General features: G+C 41.4%; 14 non-coding genes across 14 annotated transcripts; 6 read left to right on the top strand and 8 right to left on the bottom strand.

Annotated features, from left to right (window-relative positions):
* Nucleotides 1-1,163: 1,163 nt before the first annotated feature.
* TRNAT-UGU (transfer RNA threonine (anticodon UGU)) lies at nt 1,164-1,235 on the bottom strand. Its single transcript has one exon. It is a non-coding gene; the product is annotated as a tRNA-Thr (tRNA).
* A 1,084-nt stretch (nt 1,236-2,319) lies between these two features.
* On the top strand, nt 2,320-2,414 carry TRNAI-UAU (transfer RNA isoleucine (anticodon UAU)). The gene is made up of 2 exons: nt 2,320-2,357; nt 2,379-2,414. It is a non-coding gene; the product is annotated as a tRNA-Ile (tRNA).
* Nucleotides 2,415-4,613: 2,199 nt separating this feature from the next.
* On the top strand, nt 4,614-4,708 carry TRNAI-UAU (transfer RNA isoleucine (anticodon UAU)). Its single transcript has 2 exons — nt 4,614-4,651; nt 4,673-4,708. It is a non-coding gene; the product is annotated as a tRNA-Ile (tRNA).
* A 1,176-nt stretch (nt 4,709-5,884) lies between these two features.
* Nucleotides 5,885-5,956, bottom strand: TRNAT-UGU (transfer RNA threonine (anticodon UGU)). Its single transcript has one exon. It is a non-coding gene; the product is annotated as a tRNA-Thr (tRNA).
* A 589-nt stretch (nt 5,957-6,545) lies between these two features.
* Nucleotides 6,546-6,627, bottom strand: TRNAS-GCU (transfer RNA serine (anticodon GCU)). The gene has a single exon. It is a non-coding gene; the product is annotated as a tRNA-Ser (tRNA).
* Nucleotides 6,628-8,969: 2,342 nt separating this feature from the next.
* On the bottom strand, nt 8,970-9,051 carry TRNAS-GCU (transfer RNA serine (anticodon GCU)). Its single transcript has one exon. It is a non-coding gene; the product is annotated as a tRNA-Ser (tRNA).
* Nucleotides 9,052-9,464: 413 nt separating this feature from the next.
* Nucleotides 9,465-9,559, top strand: TRNAI-UAU (transfer RNA isoleucine (anticodon UAU)). The gene is made up of 2 exons: nt 9,465-9,502; nt 9,524-9,559. It is a non-coding gene; the product is annotated as a tRNA-Ile (tRNA).
* Nucleotides 9,560-11,382: 1,823 nt separating this feature from the next.
* TRNAS-GCU (transfer RNA serine (anticodon GCU)) lies at nt 11,383-11,464 on the bottom strand. Its single transcript has one exon. It is a non-coding gene; the product is annotated as a tRNA-Ser (tRNA).
* A 413-nt stretch (nt 11,465-11,877) lies between these two features.
* TRNAI-UAU (transfer RNA isoleucine (anticodon UAU)) lies at nt 11,878-11,972 on the top strand. Its single transcript has 2 exons — nt 11,878-11,915; nt 11,937-11,972. It is a non-coding gene; the product is annotated as a tRNA-Ile (tRNA).
* Nucleotides 11,973-14,767: 2,795 nt separating this feature from the next.
* TRNAT-UGU (transfer RNA threonine (anticodon UGU)) lies at nt 14,768-14,839 on the bottom strand. Its single transcript has one exon. It is a non-coding gene; the product is annotated as a tRNA-Thr (tRNA).
* A 589-nt stretch (nt 14,840-15,428) lies between these two features.
* On the bottom strand, nt 15,429-15,510 carry TRNAC-GCA (transfer RNA cysteine (anticodon GCA)). The gene has a single exon. It is a non-coding gene; the product is annotated as a tRNA-Cys (tRNA).
* Nucleotides 15,511-15,924: 414 nt separating this feature from the next.
* On the top strand, nt 15,925-16,019 carry TRNAI-UAU (transfer RNA isoleucine (anticodon UAU)). Its single transcript has 2 exons — nt 15,925-15,962; nt 15,984-16,019. It is a non-coding gene; the product is annotated as a tRNA-Ile (tRNA).
* Nucleotides 16,020-17,842: 1,823 nt separating this feature from the next.
* TRNAS-GCU (transfer RNA serine (anticodon GCU)) lies at nt 17,843-17,924 on the bottom strand. The gene has a single exon. It is a non-coding gene; the product is annotated as a tRNA-Ser (tRNA).
* A 413-nt stretch (nt 17,925-18,337) lies between these two features.
* TRNAI-UAU (transfer RNA isoleucine (anticodon UAU)) lies at nt 18,338-18,432 on the top strand. Its single transcript has 2 exons — nt 18,338-18,375; nt 18,397-18,432. It is a non-coding gene; the product is annotated as a tRNA-Ile (tRNA).
* The last annotated feature ends 1,048 nt before the right edge of the window (nt 18,433-19,480 follow it).

The following is a 19,480-nucleotide window of genomic DNA, read 5'->3' as shown; positions in this document are numbered from 1 at the left end:
TCACCTGGAGCAGCCGTGTTGTTTTTCATAAACCATTTCACAAAAAGTAAAGTTTAAACTCAGAGTATGGACGGCCCTTGCTAGAGAGTCTTTACTTCTTATAGGATCTACGTGTCCTACTCCTCTGGGTGCCAAATATCACATATCCTACGCGATGCTCAATTTAAACATTCCATGATGTGCCATCTTGCATTTCATGCAAACACCACATCAGTGCATTTAAAAATACATTTGTAGAATAATAAATATGATGAAAACAGTGTTCTCACATGATAACCATAAACTGAAGAGCTGCAAAAAATGCTGTATCAGCTACTTACAATAAAAGGTGACTCGAAAAAACTAGCAAAAGAAGAGCATCATCATATTAAAGGTTCTATTCACCATCTTGAGTTGCACCATAGCAGCTTATGGTGCTTTTCTGCTCAGAGTGTGCCTCCAATCCCACATTCATTTTTAATTTATTTGCAATTTAAAAAACAACAATTACTGCTCGAAGTTCACTTTTCAAAACCATTCAACCTATTAAATGTATTTCTCTAACCTATGAATGTGGTCCATGTTCACTTTTCCTCATCTTCATCTCGATACTCCTTTCCCAGAAACCAGGTTCACTTCTTCATTAAACCCACCCATCCAAGGTCACCAAATCTTTGAAGCACAAGTCTGCCTATTCTCCCTTTCTCTCTATGTACAAGATACCTTGTATCATTTGAATGGACAGCAGGAGAGAAGGATATTTATGGTGAGTGGGGGTGGGGTTTTGAGGCGTAACCTCATTTGCCTAAGAGCCGGGGTATCTGGGAAAAAAAGTATTTTATGGGGGAAGAATTTCACATCTCCTTGGTGAAATTTGTAGGGCCTTATAACATCCTTTCTGTGGATTCAGATTCAGTCGGAACAGAGGTCCTAGTCCTCGCTCTGCCTTTCAAAGGAACTGTAAATATGCATGGCTTATTTGGCTTTGCCCGGCAGGGTGAGAATGGCGTTTGTCAGGCGATCGGAAGGGGTGAGGCAATAATTTATAATTCAATGATCTTCATGATATTTTCTTGATAATATGAAAGCAGGAAAGGGAAGCTTGGCAATAAGCAAACCTAAAGCAAGGTGTGACTCCAGGGAAGAATGACTTGAAAACAACATACAGAAAGACTCATGTAAAAAGGCCCTGATGAGGCTTGAACTCATGACCCCTGGTTTACAAGACCAGTGCTCTGCCACTGAGCTACAAGGCCAGTCTGCACGCAGGATGTAAATTACAACATGTATTCTTACTGAGGTATGAATATTTCTATGATTTTGAGACTCTGTATGGAAACGTAGTTGCATATGAATGTCCACGTGCGCGCACACATTGAAGACCATGCTTAAGGCACTTTTCTTGGAAGTATGAAAAACTACATTTTCATATGAGAAAATAAGAGTTTTCACATTCAAGACCATACTGATAGCTCTAGTTAGTATGTCTGCAATCAGTGACATATAGAGAACCCACTTATTAGAAGTGATCTGTCTCTGTGGGGCAGACATATGTTAACAGTCATTCATTTGAGACGGCCTAAACTTTAGGAGTAAGAGCTGCTTTCTTATCAATCTATTTATCCAAACTGGTTAATAAGCCAGGAGTGAGTGAAAGGCAATCCTCTGGAAACTCCATGAAAGATCTAATTTCTATTACGCACAAAATACTTCACTTTATTTGACATATTTGTTAAAATGGAACAGTCAGATGATCCCATCTAGGGGATCCTGGCTCTGTCTTGAAAGAGAGTGTAATTATACTACAAGAAATGCTGGCCATCAAAAGAGACTCTGATGGCTTTCCTACGAAGGTGGGATTCGAACCCACGCGTGCAGAGCACAATGGATTAGCAGTCCATCGCCCTAACCACTCGGCCACCTCGTCTGCCCTACAGCCCCATCTGAAACCTTGCTTCACAAAAAGTACTGAAGTGTCAATATACTGTACCTAAAAAAGAAAAAAAACAGCTGAGGCAAGATCTCACATTCCACGTCTTCCCCCAATTAGGGACCTACATTTCATTTTTGGGAAATTCTTACTATGTGCTAATTACAAATATTCATAAGATTCCCCTAGACTTTGTCAGAACTGTCAAGATATAATTCTATGGGGTTTTGAATAGACAGAGCATATGTTATAGGACAATTATAGAATCTATTCCGTTTGGACTGTATTTTTAATAGTCATGATAACATGCTAGCATGTGAGTCGATCTTGCACAGTGAATGATGGAGCAGTGTCTGTCATCTACTTGGTCAGCTGTAGATGGCTCACCTGGGGAGATGTGAAAAGAGAGAGCTCCAGTGGCGCAATCGGTTAGCGCGCGGTACTTATACAGCAGTACTTGCACTGAGCCATGCCGAGGTTGTGAGTTCGAGCCTCACCTGGAGCAGCCGTGTTGTTTTCATAAACCATTTCACAAAAAGTAAAGTTTAAACTCAGAGTATGGACGGCCCTTGCTAGAGAGTCTTTACTTCTTATAGGATCTACGTGTCCTACTCCTCTGGGTGCCAAATATCACATATCCTACGCGATGCTCAGTTTAAACATTCCATGATGTGCCATCTTGCATTTCATGCAAACACCACATCAGTGCATTTAAAAATACATTTGTAGAATAATAAATATGATGAAAACAGTGTTCTCACATGATAACCATAAACTGAAGAGCTGCAAAAAATGCTGTATCAGCTACTTACAATAAAAGGTGACTCGAAAAAACTAGCAAAAGAAGAGCATCATCATATTAAAGGTTCTATTCACCATCTTGAGTTGCACCATAGCAGCTTATGGTGCTTTTCTGCTCAGAGTGTGCCTCCAATCCCACATTCATTTTTAATTTATTTGCAATTTAAAAAACAACAATTACTGCTCGAAGTTCACTTAAACCCACCCATCCAAGGTCACCAAATCTTTGAAGCACAAGTCTGCCTATTCTCCCTTTCTCTCTATGTACAAGATACCTTGTATCATTTGAATGGACAGCAGGAGAGAAGGATATTTATGGTGAGTGGGGGTGGGGTTTTGAGGAGTAACCTCATTTGCCTAAGAGCCGGGGTATCTGGGAAAAAAAGTATTTTATGGGGGAAGAATTTCACATCTCCTTGGTGAAATTTGTAGGGCCTTATAACATCCTTTCTGTGGATTCAGATTCAGTCGGAACAGAGGTCCTAGTCCTCGCTCTGCCTTTCAAAGGAACTGTAAATATGCATGGCTTATTTGGCTTTGCCCGGCAGGGTGAGAATGGCGTTGGTCTGGCGTTCGTCAGGCGATCGGAAGGGGTGAGGCAATAATTTATAATTCAATGATCTTCATGATATTTTCTTGATAATATGAAAGCAGGAAAGGGAAGCTTGGCAATAAGCAATCCTAAAGCAAGGTGTGACTCCAGGGAAGAATGACTTGAAAACAACATACAGAAAGACTCATGTAAAAAGGCCCTGATGAGGCTTGAACTCATGACCCCTGGTTTACAAGACCAGTGCTCTGCCACAGAGCTACAAGGCCAGTCTGCACGCAGGATGTAAATTACAACATGTATTCTTACTGAGGTATGAATATATCTATGATTTTGAGACTCTGTATGGAAACGTAGTTGCATATGAATGTCCACGTGCGCGCACACATTGAAGACCATGCTTAAGGCACTTTTCTTGGAAGTATGAAAAACTACATTTTCATATGAGAAAATAAGAGTTTTCACATTCAAGACCATACTGATAGCTCTAGTTAGTATGTCTGCAATCAGTGACATATAGAGAACCCACTTATTAGAAGTGATCTGTCTCTGTGGGGCAGACATATGTTAACAGTCATTCATTTGAGACGGCCTAAACTTTAGGAGTAAGAGCTGCTTTCTTATCAATCTATTTATCCAAACTGGTTAATAAGCCAGGAGTGAGTGAAAGGCAATCCTCTGGAAACTCCATGAAAGATCTAATTTCTATTACGCACAAAATACTTCACTTTATTTGACATATTTGTTAAAATGGAACAGTCAGATGATCCCATCTAGCGGATCCTGGCTCTGTCTTGAAAGAGAGTGTAATTATACTACAAGAAATGCTGGCCATCAAAAGAGACTCTGATGGCTTTCCGACGAAGGTGGGATTCGAACCCACGCGTGCAGAGCACAATGGATTAGCAGTCCATCGCCCTAACCACTCGGCCACCTCGTCTGCCCTACAGCCCCATCTGAAACCTTGCTTCACAAAAGGTACTGAAGTGTCAATATACTGTACCTAAAAAAGAAAAAAAACAGCTGAGGCAAGATCTCACATTCCACGTCTTCCCCCAATTAGGGACCTACATTTCATTTTTGGGAAATTCTTACTATGTGCTAATTACAAATATTCATAAGATTCCCCTAGACTTTGTCAGAACTGTCAAGATATAATTCTATGGGGTTTTGAATAGACAGAGCATATGTTATAGGACAATTATAGAATCTATTCCGTTTGGACTGTATTTTTAATAGTCATGATAACATGCTAGCATGTGAGTCGATCTTGCACAGTGAATGATGGAGCAGTGTCTGTCATCTACTTGGTCAGCTGTAGATGGCTCACCTGGGGAGATGTGAAAAGAGAGAGCTCCAGTGGCGCAATCGGTTAGCGCGCGGTACTTATATTGCTGTACTTGCACTGAGCCATGCCGAGGTTGTGAGTTCGAGCCTCACCTGGAGCAGCCGTGTTGTTTTTCATAAACCATTTCACAAAAAGTAAAGTTTAAACTCAGAGTATGGACGGCCCTTGCTAGAGAGTCTTTACTTCTTATAGGATCTACGTGTCCTACTCCTCTGGGTGCCAAATATCACATATCCTACGCGATGCTCAGTTTAAACATTCCATGATGTGCCATCTTGCATTTCATGCAAACACCACATCAGTGCATTTAAAAATACATTTGTAGAATAATAAATATGATGAAAACAGTGTTCTCACATGATAACCATAAACTGAAGAGCTGCAAAAAATGCTGTATCAGCTACTTACAATAAAAGGTGACTCGAAAAAACTAGCAAAAGAAGAGCATCATCATATTAAAGGTTCTATTCACCATCTTGAGTTGCACCATAGCAGCTTATGGTGCTTTTCTGCTCAGAGTGTGCCTCCAATCCCACATTCATTTTTAATTTATTTGCAATTTAAAAAACAACAATTACTGCTCGAAGTTCACTTTTCAAAACCATTCAACCTATTAAATGTATTTCTCTAACCTATGAATGTGGTCCATGTTCACTTTTCCTCATCTTCATCTCGATACTCCTTTCCCAGAAACCAGGTTCACTTCTTCATTAAACCCACCCATCCAAGGTCACCAAATCTTTGAAGCACAAGTCTGCCTATTCTCCCTTTCTCTCTATGTACAAGATACCTTGTATCATTTGAATGGACAGCAGGAGAGAAGGATATTTATGGTGAGTGGGGGTGGGGTTTTGAGGAGTAACCTCATTTGCCTAAGAGCCGGGGTATCTGGGAAAAAAAGTATTTTATGGGGGAAGAATTTCACATCTCCTTGGTGAAATTTGTAGGGCCTTATAACATCCTTTCTGTGGATTCAGATTCAGTCGGAACAGAGGTCCTAGTCCTCGCTCTGCCTTTCAAAGGAACTGTAAATATGCATGGCTTATTTGGCTTTGCCCGGCAGGGCTTGCCAGGCAGGGTGAGAATGGCGTTTGTCAGGCGTTCGTTAGGCGATCGGAAGGGGTGAGGCAATAATTTATAATTCAATGATCTTCATGATATTTTCTTGATAATATGAAAGCAGGAAAGGGAAGCTTGGCAATAAGCAATCCTAAAGCAAGGTGTGACTCCAGGGAAGAATGACTTGAAAACAACATACAGAAAGACTCATGTAAAAAGGCCCTGATGAGGCTTGAACTCATGACCCCTGGTTTACAAGACCAGTGCTCTGCCACTGAGCTACAAGGCCAGTCTGCACGCAGGATGTAAATTGCAACATGTATTCTTACTGAGGTATGAATATATCTATGATTTTGAGACTCTGTATGGAAACGTAGTTGCATATGAATGTCCACGTGCGCGCACACATTGAAGACCATGCTTAAGGCACTTTTCTTGGAAGTATGAAAAACTACATTTTCATATGAGAAAATAAGAGTTTTCACATTCAAGACCATACTGATAGCTCTAGTTAGTATGTCTGCAATCAGTGACATATAGAGAACCCACTTATTAGAAGTGATCTGTCTCTGTGGGGCAGACATATGTTAACAGTCATTCATTTGAGACGGCCTAAACTTTAGGAGTAAGAGCTGCTTTCTTATCAATCTATTTATCCAAACTGGTTAATAAGCCAGGAGTGAGTGAAAGGCAATCCTCTGGAAACTCCATGAAAGATCTAATTTCTATTACGCACAAAATACTTCACTTTATTTGACATATTTGTTAAAATGGAACAGTCAGATGATCCCATCTAGCGGATCCTGGCTCTGTCTTGAAAGAGAGTGTAATTATACTACAAGAAATGCTGGCCATCAAAAGAGACTCTGATGGCTTTCCGACGAAGGTGGGATTCGAACCCACGCGTGCAGAGCACAATGGATTAGCAGTCCATCGCCTTAACCACTCGGCCACCTCGTCTGCCCTACAGCCCCATCTGAAACCTTGCTTCACAAAAGGTACTGAAGTGTCAATATACTGTACCTAAAAAAGAAAAAAAACAGCTGAGGCAAGATCTCACATTCCACGTCTTCCCCCAATTAGGGACCTACATTTCATTTTTGGGAAATTCTTACTATGTGCTAATTACAAATATTCATAAGATTCCCCTAGACTTTGTCAGAACTGTCAAGATATAATTCTATGGGGTTTTGAATAGACAGAGCATATGTTGTAGGACAATTATAGAATCTATTCCGTTTGGACTGTATTTTTAATAGTCATGATAACATGCTAGCATGTGAGTCGATCTTGCACAGTGAATGATGGAGCAGTGTCTGTCATCTACTTGGTCAGCTGTAGATGGCTCACCTGGGGAGATGTGAAAAGAGAGAGCTCCAGTGGCGCAATCGGTTAGCGCGCGGTACTAATACAGCAGTACTTGCACTGAGCCATGCCGAGGTTGTGAGTTCGAGCCTCACCTGGAGCAGCCGTGTTGTTTTTCATAAACCATTTCACAAAAAGTAAAGTTTAAACTCAGAGTATGGACGGCCCTTGCTAGAGAGTCTTTACTTCTTATAGGATCTACGTACCCTACTCCTCTGGGTGCCAAATATCACATATCCTACGCGATGCTCAGTTTAAACATTCCATGATGTGCCATCTTGCATTTCATGCAAACACCACATCAGTGCATTTAAAAATACATTTGTAGAATAATAAATATGATGAAAACAGTGTTCTCACATGATAACCATAAACTGAAGAGCTGCAAAAAATGCTGTATCAGCTACTTACAATAAAAGGTGACTCGAAAAAACTAGCAAAAGAAGAGCATCATCATATTAAAGGTTCTATTCACCATCTTGAGTTGCACCATAGCAGCTTATGGTGCTTTTCTGCTCAGAGTGTGCCTCCAATCCCACATTCATTTTTAATTTATTTGCAATTTAAAAAACAACAATTACTGCTCGAAGTTCACTTTTCAAAACCATTCAACCTATTAAATGTATTTCTCTAACCTATGAATGTGGTCCATGTTCACTTTTCCTCATCTTCATCTCGATACTCCTTTCCCAGAAACCAGGTTCACTTCTTCATTCAACCCACCCATCCAAGGTCACCAAATCTTTGAAGCACAAGTCTGCCTATTCTCCCTTTCTCTCTATGTACAAGATACCTTGTATCATTTGAATGGACAGTAGGAGAGAAGGATATTTATGGTGAGTGGGGGTGGGGTTTTGAGGAGTAACCTCATTTGCCTAAGAGCCGGGGTATCTGGGAAAAAAAGTATTTTATGGGGGAAGAATTTCACATCTCCTTGGTGAAATTTGAAGGGCCTTATAACATCCTTTCTGTGGATGCAGATTCAGTCGGAACAGAGGTCCTAGTCCTCGCTCTGCCTTTCAAAGGAACTGTAAATATGCATGGCTTATTTGGCTTTGCCCGGCAGGGTGAGAATGGCGTTTGTCAGGCGTTCGTCAGGCGTTCGTCAGGCGATCGGAAGGGGTGAGGCAATAATTTATAATTCAATGATCTTCATGATATTTTCTTGATAATATGAAAGCAGGAAAGGGAAGCTTGGCAATAAGCAATCCTAAAGCAAGGTGTGACTCCAGGGAAGAATGACTTGAAAACAACATACAGAAAGACTCATGTAAAAAGGCCATGATGAGGCTTGAACTCATGACCCCTGGTTTACAAGACCAGTGCTCTGCCACTGAGCTACAAGGCCAGTCTGCACGCAGGATGTAAATTGCAACATGTATTCTTACTGAGGTATGAATATATCTATGATTTTGAGACTCTGTATGGAAACGTAGTTGCATATGAATGTCCACGTGCGCGCACACATTGAAGACCATGCTTAAGGCACTTTTCTTGGAAGTATGAAAAACTACATTTTCATATGAGAAAATAAGAGTTTTCACATTCAAGACCATACTGATAGCTCTAGTTAGTATGTCTGCAATCAGTGACATATAGAGAACCCACTTATTAGAAGTGATCTGTCTCTGTGGGGCAGACATATGTTAACAGTCATTCATTTGAGACGGCCTAAACTTTAGGAGTAAGAGCTGCTTTCTTATCAATCTATTTATCCAAACTGGTTAATAAGCTAGGAGTGAGTGAAAGGCAATCCTCTGGAAACTCCATGAAAGATCTAATTTCTATTACGCACAAAATACTTCACTTTATTTGACATATTTGTTAAAATGGAACAGTCAGATGATCCCATCTAGCGGATCCTGGCTCTGTCTTGAAAGAGAGTGTAATTATACTACAAGAAATGCTGGCCATCAAAAGAGACTCTGATGGCTTTCCGACGAAGGTGGGATTCGAACCCACGCGTGCAGAGCACAATGGATTAGCAGTCCATCGCCTTAACCACTCGGCCACCTCGTCTGCCCTACAGCCCCATCTGAAACCTTGCTTCACAAAAGGTACTGAAGTTTCAATATACTGTACCTAAAAAAGAAAAAAAACAGCTGAGGCAAGATCTCACATTCCACGTCTTCCCCCAATTAGGGACCTACATTTCATTTTTGGGAAATTCTTACTATGTGCTAATTACAAATATTCATAAGATTCCCCTAGACTTTGTCAGAACTGTCAAGATATAATTCTATGGGGTTTTGAATAGACAGAGCATATGTTATAGGACAATTATAGAATCTATTCCGTTTGGACTGTATTTTTAATAGTCATGATAACATGCTAGCATGTGAGTCGATCTTGCACAGTGAATGATGGAGCAGTGTCTGTCATCTACTTGGTCAGCTGTAGATGGCTCACCTGGGGAGATGTGAAAAGAGAGAGCTCCAGTGGCGCAATCGGTTAGCGCGCGGTACTTATACAGCAGTACTTGCACTGAGCCATGCCGAGGTTGTGAGTTCGAGCCTCACCTGGAGCATCCGTGTTGTTTTTCATAAACCATTTCACAAAAAGTAAAGTTTAAACTCAGAGTATGGACGGCCCTTGCTAGAGAGTCTTTACTTCTTATAGGATCTACGTGTCCTACTCCTCTGGGTGCCAAATATCACATATCCTACGCGATGCTCAGTTTAAACATTCCATGATGTGCCATCTTGCATTTCATGCAAACACCACATCAGTGCATTTAAAAATACATTTGTAGAATAATAAATATGATGAAAACAGTGTTCTCACATGATAACCATAAACTGAAGAGCTGCAAAAAATGCTGTATCAGCTACTTACAATAAAAGGTGACTCGAAAAAACTAGCAAAAGAAGAGCATCATCATATTAAAGGTTCTATTCACCATCTTGAGTTGCACCATAGCAGCTTATGGTGCTTTTCTGCTCAGAGTGTGCCTCCAATCCCACATTCATTTTTAATTTATTTGCAATTTAAAAAACAACAATTACTGCTCGAAGTTCACTTTTCAAAACCATTCAACCTATTAAATGTATTTCTCTAACCTATGAATGTGGTCCATGTTCACTTTTCCTCATCTTCATCTCGATACTCCTTTCCCAGAAACCAGGTTCACTTCTTCATTAAACCCACCCATCCAAGGTCACCAAATCTTTGAAGCACAAGTCTGCCTATTCTCCCTTTCTCTCTATGTACAAGATACCTTGTATCATTTGAATGGACAGCAGGAGAGAAGGATATTTATGGTGAGTGGGGGTGGGGTTTTGAGGAGTAACCTCATTTGCCTAAGAGCCGGGGTATCTGGGAAAAAAAGTATTTTATGGGGGAAGAATTTCACATCTCCTTGGTGAAATTTGTAGGGCCTTATAACATCCTTTCTGTGGATTCAGATTCAGTCGGAACAGAGGTCCTAGTCCTCGCTCTGCCTTTCAAAGGAACTGTAAATATGCATGGCTTATTTGGCTTTGCCCGGCAGGGTGAGAATGGCGTTGGTCTGGCGTTGGTCAGGCGATCGGAAGGGGCGAGGCAATAATTTATAATTCAATGATCTTCATGATATTTTCTTGATAATATGAAAGCAGGAAAGGGAAGCTTGGCAATAAGCAATCCTAAAGCAAGGTGTGACTCCAGGGAAGAATGACTTGAAAACAACATACAGAAAGACTCATGTAAAAAGGCCCTGATGAGGCTTGAACTCATGACCCCTGGTTTACAAGACCAGTGCTCTGCCAATGAGCTACAATGCCAGTCTGCACGCAGGATGTAAATTGCAACATGTATTCTTACTGAGGTATGAATATATCTATGATTTTGAGACTCTGTATGGAAACGTAGTTGCATATGTATGTCCACGTGCGCGCACACATTGAAGACCATGCTTAAGGCACTTTTCTTGGAAGTATGAAAAACTACATTTTCATATGAGAAAATAAGAGTTTTCACATTCAAGACCATACTGATAGCTCTAGTTAGTATGTCTGCAATCAGTGACATATAGAGAACCCACTTATTAGAAGTGATCTGTCTCTGTGGGGCAGACATATGTTAACAGTCATTCATTTGAGACGGCCTAAACTTTAGGAGTAAGAGCTGATTTCTTATCAATCTATTTATCCAAACTGGTTAATAAGCCAGGAGTGAGTGAAAGGCAATCCTCTGGAAACTCCATGAAAGATCTAATTTCTATTACGCACAAAATACTTCACTTTATTTGACATATTTGTTAAAATGGAACAGTCAGATGATCCCATCTAGCGGATCCTGGCTCTGTCTTGAAAGAGAGTGTAATTATACTACAAGAAATGCTGGCCATCAAAAGAGACTCTGATGGCTTTCCGACGAAGGTGGGATTCGAACCCACGCGTGCAGAGCACAATGGATTAGCAGTCCATCGCCTTAACCACTCGGCCACCTCGTCTGCCCTACAGCCCCATCTGAAACCTTGCTTCACAAAAGGTACTGCAGTGTCAATATACTGTACCTAAAAAAGAAAAAAAACAGCTGAGGCAAGATCTCACATTCCACGTCTTCCCCCAATTAGGGACCTACATTTCATTTTTGGGAAATTCTTACTATGTGCTAATTACAAATATTCATAAGATTCCCCTAGACTTTGTCAGAACTGTCAAGATATAATTCTATGGGGTTTTGAATAGACAGAGCATATGTTATAGGACAATTATAGAATCTATTCCGTTTGGACTGTATTTTTAATAGTCATGATAACATGCTAGCATGTGAGTCGATCTTGCACAGTGAATGATGGAGCAGTGTCTGTCATCTACTTGGTCAGCTGTAGATGGCTCACCTGGGGAGATGTGAAAAGAGAGAGCTCCAGTGGCGCAATCGGTTAGCGTGCGGTACTTATACAGCAGTACTTGCACTGAGCCATGCCGAGGTTGTGAGTTCGAGCCTCACCTGGAGCAGCCGTGTTGTTTTTCATAAACCATTTCACAAAAAGTAAAGTTTAAACTCAGAGTATGGACGGCCCTTGCTAGAGAGTCTTTACTTCTTATAGGATCTACGTGTCCTACTCCTCTGGGTGCCAAATATCACATATCCTACGCGATGCTCAGTTTAAACATTCCATGATGTGCCATCTTGCATTTCATGCAAACACCACATCAGTGCATTTAAAAATACATTTGTAGAATAATAAATATGATGAAAACAGTGTTCTCACATGATAACCATAAACTGAAGAGCTGCAAAAAATGCTTGTTCTGCTTTGGTTTTCGGATCGGGTGGAACCCGCTCTACAGAGCCCTTCTGACCCAAAACAGAACGTTACCCCCTCCCTAGGGTCTTTTTACACCCAAATAACCACATATATACGTACCACCTAAGGACAGGGAATTCCTATTATATATATATATATCAAGACCTCACAGCCTCACAATCTCAGCAACCACAGTCTCGCGGCCTTAGGCAGACCCAGAATCTCCTACCCATTCGGCAGCGACACACACACGATCTCGCGACCTCAGTCAGGTCCAGAATCTCCTACCCATTCGGCAGCGACACACACGATCTCGCGACCTCAGTCAGGTCCAGAATCTCCTACCTATTCGGCAGCGACACACAAAGTCTCGCGACCTGGGTCAGGTCCAGAATCTCCTACCCATTCGGCAGCGACACACTCACGATCTCGCGGCCTCAGTCAGACCCAGAATCTCCTACCTACACGGCAGCCTTAGCACGAGCTCATCCTATTAGTACACGACAGGGGAATTGGGACTATATATCAGATCACACAAAGACTATTAGTTGAGCACAACCTGTTCTCTAGTTCGAGGGGCTTGTTTTCCCCCTCATCCAGTTACCACTTACCTGACCAGGATTAATCTCTGTTCATTTTAAGGCAACTCTGACTAAAGAATAGGCTATCCTCCTATACAAAAGTACACAACACATGCTAACGTACAATAAGCTAAATACTTTATTTAAATGCCACATGCACATTTACGGAACACATCATACATATATAACCTGCAAGGAAAGTAAAAGATTAAGTTATACACTTCAAAGAAAAAGGGATCGACTTCACCTTGAGGGTACGTCGCCTGTACTCAATGGTCATCTAGGTTCCCTTCTCGTCTATGCCTCGGCTTAGCCTGGAAGTCACCCCTCTGCAGTTGTGGGTCTGCTCCCTTCTCCCTCTCCGAGTCACTGGAACCTCGTCCTTATCGGCTACTCTCTCCTCTTTGGATTCAAGTTCATCATCAGTCTTCCCTGGAATAAGTAATAGCTCTTCTGCTAACGGCCAGATGCCGCCTATGGTCTAGAAGCAAGTGCCCTTATCTCACTCAGACTTTCACTAATATAGAAGTGCATTCCCTCATGGAAATTTCCAGCTCGAAACCTGCCGCCCACCAAATTCCTGTACCTCCCCGTACCAAGGACACTTTCCCAGCCGGCCGGCCTGATGTAGTGTCTTCGGCATGAAGAAAAATACAATCCTTCGATAAGGGCCGGCCTGAACCGGTTCTCTCCAAGCGAATAACACCTCATAACTAAAACATCCCCCTCCCTCTGGAAAGATCCCGGGCTGCCGGAGCAGAAAGAAAGATGGAGTCTCTCCCGTTTGAGGCCTACCAGGCCTGAATTCAACACAGCTCCATGAAACAACCTCACTATAGGGCAAATTATCCTCAAGGCTAACGAATCTATTCCCTAGGCTATGTATATAGGCCCTGAGCTAAGGGTAGGAGCACGGGATGGTGTCACAAGTGTCTAATAGATAGGCCCTACTCACTACTCCAGTCCTTAGACTCGGATGGAAAGAGACTGAAGTCATATGGATTGCTCTGCAACACCGTAAGGCCGGGAAAATCGAGCAGTACAATGCTGTATCAGCTACTTACAATAAAAGGTGACTCGAAAAAACTAGCAAAAGAAGAGCATCATCATATTAAAGGTTCTATTCACCATCTTGAGTTGCACCATAGCAGCTTATGGTGCTTTTCTGCTCAGAGTGTGCCTCCAATCCCACATTCATTTTTAATTTATTTGCAATTTAAAAAACAACAATTACTGCTCGAAGTTCACTTTTCAAAACCATTCAACCTATTAAATGTATTTCTCTAACCTATGAATGTGGTCCATGTTCACTTTTCCTCATCTTCATCTCGATACTCCTTTCCCAGAAACCAGGTTCACTTCTTCATTAAACCCACCCATCCAAGGTCACCAAATCTTTGAAGCACAAGTCTGCCTATTCTCCCTTTCTCTCTATGTACAAGATACCTTGTATCATTTGAATGGACAGCAGGAGAGAAGGATATTTATGGTGAGTGGGGGTGGGGTTTTGAGGAGTAACCTCATTTGCCTAAGAGCCGGGGTATCTGGGAAAAAAAGTATTTTATGGGGGAAGAATTTCACATCTCCTTGGTGAAATTTGTAGGGCCTTATAACATCCTTTCTGTGGATGCAGATTCAGTCGGAACAGAGGTCCTAGTCCTCGCTCTGCCTTTCAAAGGAACTGTAAATATGCATGGCTTATTTGGCTTTGCCCGGCAGGGCTTGCCCGGCAGGGTGAGAATGGCGTTTGTCAGGCGATCGGAAGGGGTGAGGCAATAATTTATAATTCAATGATCTTCATGATATTTTCTTGATAATATGAAAGCAGGAAAGGGAAGCTGGGCAATAAGCAATCCTAAAGCAAGGTGTGACTCCAGGGAAGAATGACTTGAAAACAACATACAGAAAGACTCATGTAAAAAGGCCCTGATGAGGCTTGAACTCATGACCCCTGGTTTACAAGACCAGTGCTCTGCCACTGAGCTACAAGGCCACTCTGCACGCAGGATGTAAATTGCAACATGTATTCTTACTGAGGTATGAATATATCTATGATTTTGAGACTCTGTATGGAAACGTAGTTGCATATGAATGTCCACGTGCGCGCACACATTGAAGACCATGCTTAAGGCACTTTTCTTGGAAGTATGAAAAACTACATTTTCATATGAGAAAATAGGAGTTTTCACATTCAAGACCATACCGATAGCTCTAGTTAGTATGTCTGCAATCAGTGACATATAGAGAACCCACTTATTAGAAGTGATCTGTCTCTGTGGGGCAGACATATGTTAACAGTCATTCATTTGAGACGGCCTAAACTTTAGGAGTAAGAGCTGCTTTCTTATCAATCTATTTATCCAAACTGGTTAATAAGCCAGGAGTGAGTGAAAGGCAATCCTCTGGAAACTCCATGAAAGATCTAATTTCTATTACGCACAAAATACTTCACTTTATTTGACATATTTGTTAAAATGGAACAGTCAGATGATCCCATCTAGCGGATCCTGGCTCTGTCTTGAAAGAGAGTGTAATTATACTACAAGAAATGCTGGCCATCAAAAGAGACTCTGATGGCTTTTCGACGAAGGTGGGATTCGAACCCACGCGTGCAGAGCACAATGGATTTGCAGTCCATCGCCTTAACCACTCAGCCACCTCGTCTGCCCTACAGCCCCAGCTGAAACCTTGCTTCACAAAAGGTACTGAAGTGTCAATATACTGTACCTAAAAAAGAAAAAAAAACAGCTGAGGCAAGATCTCACATTCCACGTCTTCCCCCAATTAGGGACCTACATTTCATTTTTGGGAAATTCTTACTATGTGCTAATTACAAATATTCATAAGATTCCCCTAGACTTTGTCAGAACTGTCAAGATATAATTCTATGGGGTTTTGAATAGACAGAGCATATGTTATAGGACAATTATAGAATCTATTCCGTTTGGACTGTATTTTTAATAGTCATGATAACATGCTAGCATGTGAGTCGATCTTGCACAGTGAATGATGGAGCAGTGTCTGTCATCTACTTGGTCAGCTGTAGATGGCTCACCTGGGGAGATGTGAAAAGAGAGAGCTCCAGTGGCGCAGTCGGTTAGCGTAAGGTACTTATACAGCAGTACTTGCACTGAGCCATGCCGAGGTTGTGAGTTCGAGCCTCACCTGGAGCAGCCGTGTTGTTTTTCATAAACCATTTCACAAAAAGTAAAGTTTAACCTCAGAGTATGGACGGCCCTTGCTAGAGAGTCTTTACTTCTTATAGGATCTACGTGTCCTACTCCTCTGGGTGCCAAATATCACATATCCTACGCGATGCTCAGTTTAAACATTCCATGATGTGCCATCTTGCATTTCATGCAAACACCACATCAGTGCATTTAAAAATACATTTGTAGAATAATAAATATGATGAAAACAGTGTTCTCACATGATAACCATAAACTGAAGAGCTGCAAAAAATGCTGTATCAGCTACTTACAATAAAAGGTGACTCGAAAAAACTAGCAAAAGAAGAGCATCATCATATTAAAGGTTCTATTCACCATCTTGAGTTGCACCATAGCAGCTTATGGTGCTTTTCTGCTCAGAGTGTGCCTCCAATCCCACATTCATTTTTAATTTATTTGCAATTTAAAAAACAACAATTACTGCTCGAAGTTCACTTTTCAAAACCATTCAACCTATTAAATGTATTTCTCTAACCTATGAATGTGGTCCATGTTCACTTTTCCTCATCTTCATCTCGATACTCCTTTCCCAGAAACCAGGTTCACTTCTTCATTCAACCCACCCATCCAAGGTCACCAAATCTTTGAAGCACAAGTCTGCCTATTCTCCCTTTCTCTCTATGTACAAGATACCTTGTATCATTTGAATGGACAGCAGGAGAGAAGGATATTTATGGTGAGTGGGGGTGGGGTTTTGAGGAGTAACCTCATTTGCCTAAGAGCCGGGGTATCTGGGAAAAAAAGTATTTTATGGGGGAAGAATTTCACATCTCCTTGGTGAAATTTGTAGGGCCTTATAACATCCTTTCTGTGGATTCAGATTCAGTCGGAACAGAGGTCCTAGTCCTCGCTCTGCCTTTCAAAGGAACTGTAAATATGCATGGCTTATTTGGCTTTGCCCGGCAGGGTGAGAATGGCGTTGGTCTGGCGTTCGTCAGGCGATCGGAAGGGGTGAGGCAATAATTTATAATTCAATGATCTTCATGATATTTTATTGATAATATGAAAGCAGGAAAGGGAAGCTTGGCAATAAGCAATCCTAAAGCAAGGTGTGACTCCAGGGAAGAATGACTTGAAAACAACATACAGAAAGACTCATGTAAAAAGGCCCTAATGAGGCTTGAACTCATGACCCCTGGTTTACAAGACCAGTGCTCTGCCACTGAGCTACAAGGCCAGTCTGCACGCAGGATGTAAATTGCAACATGTATTCTTACTGAGGTATGAATATATCTATGATTTTGAGACTCTGTATGGAAACGTAGTTGCATATGAATGTCCACGTGCGCGCACACATTGAAGACCATGCTTAAGGCACTTTTCTTGGAAGTATGAAAAACTACATTTTCATATGAGATAATAAGAGTTTTCACATTCAAGACCATACTGATAGCTCTAGTTAGTATGTCTGCAATCAGTGACATATAGAGAACCCACTTATTAGAAGTGATCTGTCTCTGTGGGGCAGACATATGTTAACAGTCATTCATTTGAGACGGCCTAAACTTTAGGAGTAAGAGCTGCTTTCTTATCAATCTATTTATCCAAACTGGTTAATAAGCCAGGAGTGAGTGAAAGGCAATCCTCTGGAAACTCCATGAAAGATCTAATTTCTATTACACACAAAATACTTCACTTTATTTGACATATTTGTTAAAATGGAACAGTCAGATGATCCCATCTAGCGGATCCTGGCTCTGTCTTGAAAGAGAGTGTAATTATACTACAAGAAATGCTGGCCATCAAAAGAGACTCTGATGGCTTTCCGACGAAGGTGGGATTCGAACCCACGCGTGCAGAGCACAATGGATTAGCAGTCCATCGCCTTAACCACTCGGCCACCTCGTCTGCCCTACAGCCCCATCTGAAACCTTGCTTCACAAAAGGTACTGAAGTGTCAATATACTGTACCTAAAAAAGAAAAAAAACAGCTGAGGCAAGATCTCACATTCCACGTCTTCCCCCAATTAGGGACCTACATTTCATTTTTGGGAAATTCTTACTATGTGCTAATTACAAATATTCATAAGATTCCCCTAGACTTTGTCAGAACTGTCAAGATATAATTCTATGGGGTTTTGAATAGACAGAGCATATGTTATAGGACAATTATAGAATCTATTCCGTTTGGACTGTATTTTTAATAGTCATGATAACATGCTAGCATGTGAGTCGATCTTGCACAGTGAATGATGGAGCAGTGTCTGTCATCTACTTGGTCAGCTGTAGATGGCTCACCTGGGGAGATGTGAAAAGAGAGAGCTCCAGTGGCGCAATTGGTTAGCGTGCGGTACTTATACAGCAGTACTTGCACTGAGCCATGCCGAGGTTGTGAGTTCGAGCCTCATCTGGAGCAGCCGTGTTGTTTTTCATAAACCATTTCACAAAAAGTAAAGTTTAAACTCAGAGTATGGACGGCCCTTGCTAGAGAGTCTTTACTTCTTATAGGATCTACGTGTCCTACTCCTCTGGGTGCCAAATATCACATATCCTACGCGATGCTCAGTTTAAACATTCCATGATGTGCCATCTCGCATTTCATGCAAACACCACATCAGTGCATTTAAAAATACATTTGTAGAATAATAAATATGATGAAAACAGTGTTCTCACATGATAACCATAAACTGAAGAGCTGCAAAAAATGCTGTATCAGCTACTTACAATAAAAGGTGACTCGAAAAAACTAGCAAAAGAAGAGCATCATCATATTAAAGGTTCTATTCACCATCTTGAGTTGCACCATAGCAGCTTATGGTGCTTTTCTGCTCAGAGTGTGCCTCCAATCTCACATTCATTTTTAATTTATTTGCAATTTAAAAAACAACAATTACTGCTCGAAGTTCACTTTTCAAAACCATTCAACCTATTAAATGTATTTCTCTAACCTATGAATGTGGTCCATGTTCACTTTTCCTCATCTTCATCTCGATACTCCTTTCCCAGAAACCAGGTTCACTTCTTCATTAAACCCACCCATCCAAGGTCACCAAATCTTTGAAGCACAAGTCTGCCTATTCTCCCTTTCTCTCTATGTACAAGATACCTTGTATCATTTGAATGGACAGCAGGAGAGAAGGATATTTATGGTGAGTGGGGTTGGGGTTTTGAGGAGTAACCTCATTTGCCTAAGAGCCGGGGTATCTGGGAAAAAAAGTATTTTATGGGGGAAGAATTTCACATCTCCTTGGTGAAATTTGTAGGGCCTTATAACATCCTTTCTGTGGATTCAGATTCAGTCGGAACAGAGGTCCTAGTCCTCGCTCTGCCTTTCAAAGGAACTGTAAATATGCATGGCTTATTTGGCTTTGCCCGGCAGGGCTTGCCCGGCAGGGTTAGAATGGCGTTCGTCAGGCGATCGGAAGGGGTGAGGCAATAATTTATAATTCAATGATCTTCATGAT

This window comes from Triturus cristatus, chromosome 12 (assembly GCF_964204655.1).
Source record: "Triturus cristatus chromosome 12, aTriCri1.1, whole genome shotgun sequence".
Taxonomy (NCBI): domain Eukaryota; kingdom Metazoa; phylum Chordata; class Amphibia; order Caudata; family Salamandridae; genus Triturus; species Triturus cristatus.
Note: the sequence above shows the minus strand (reverse complement) of the source record. Positions and strands in the feature narration are given on the sequence as shown.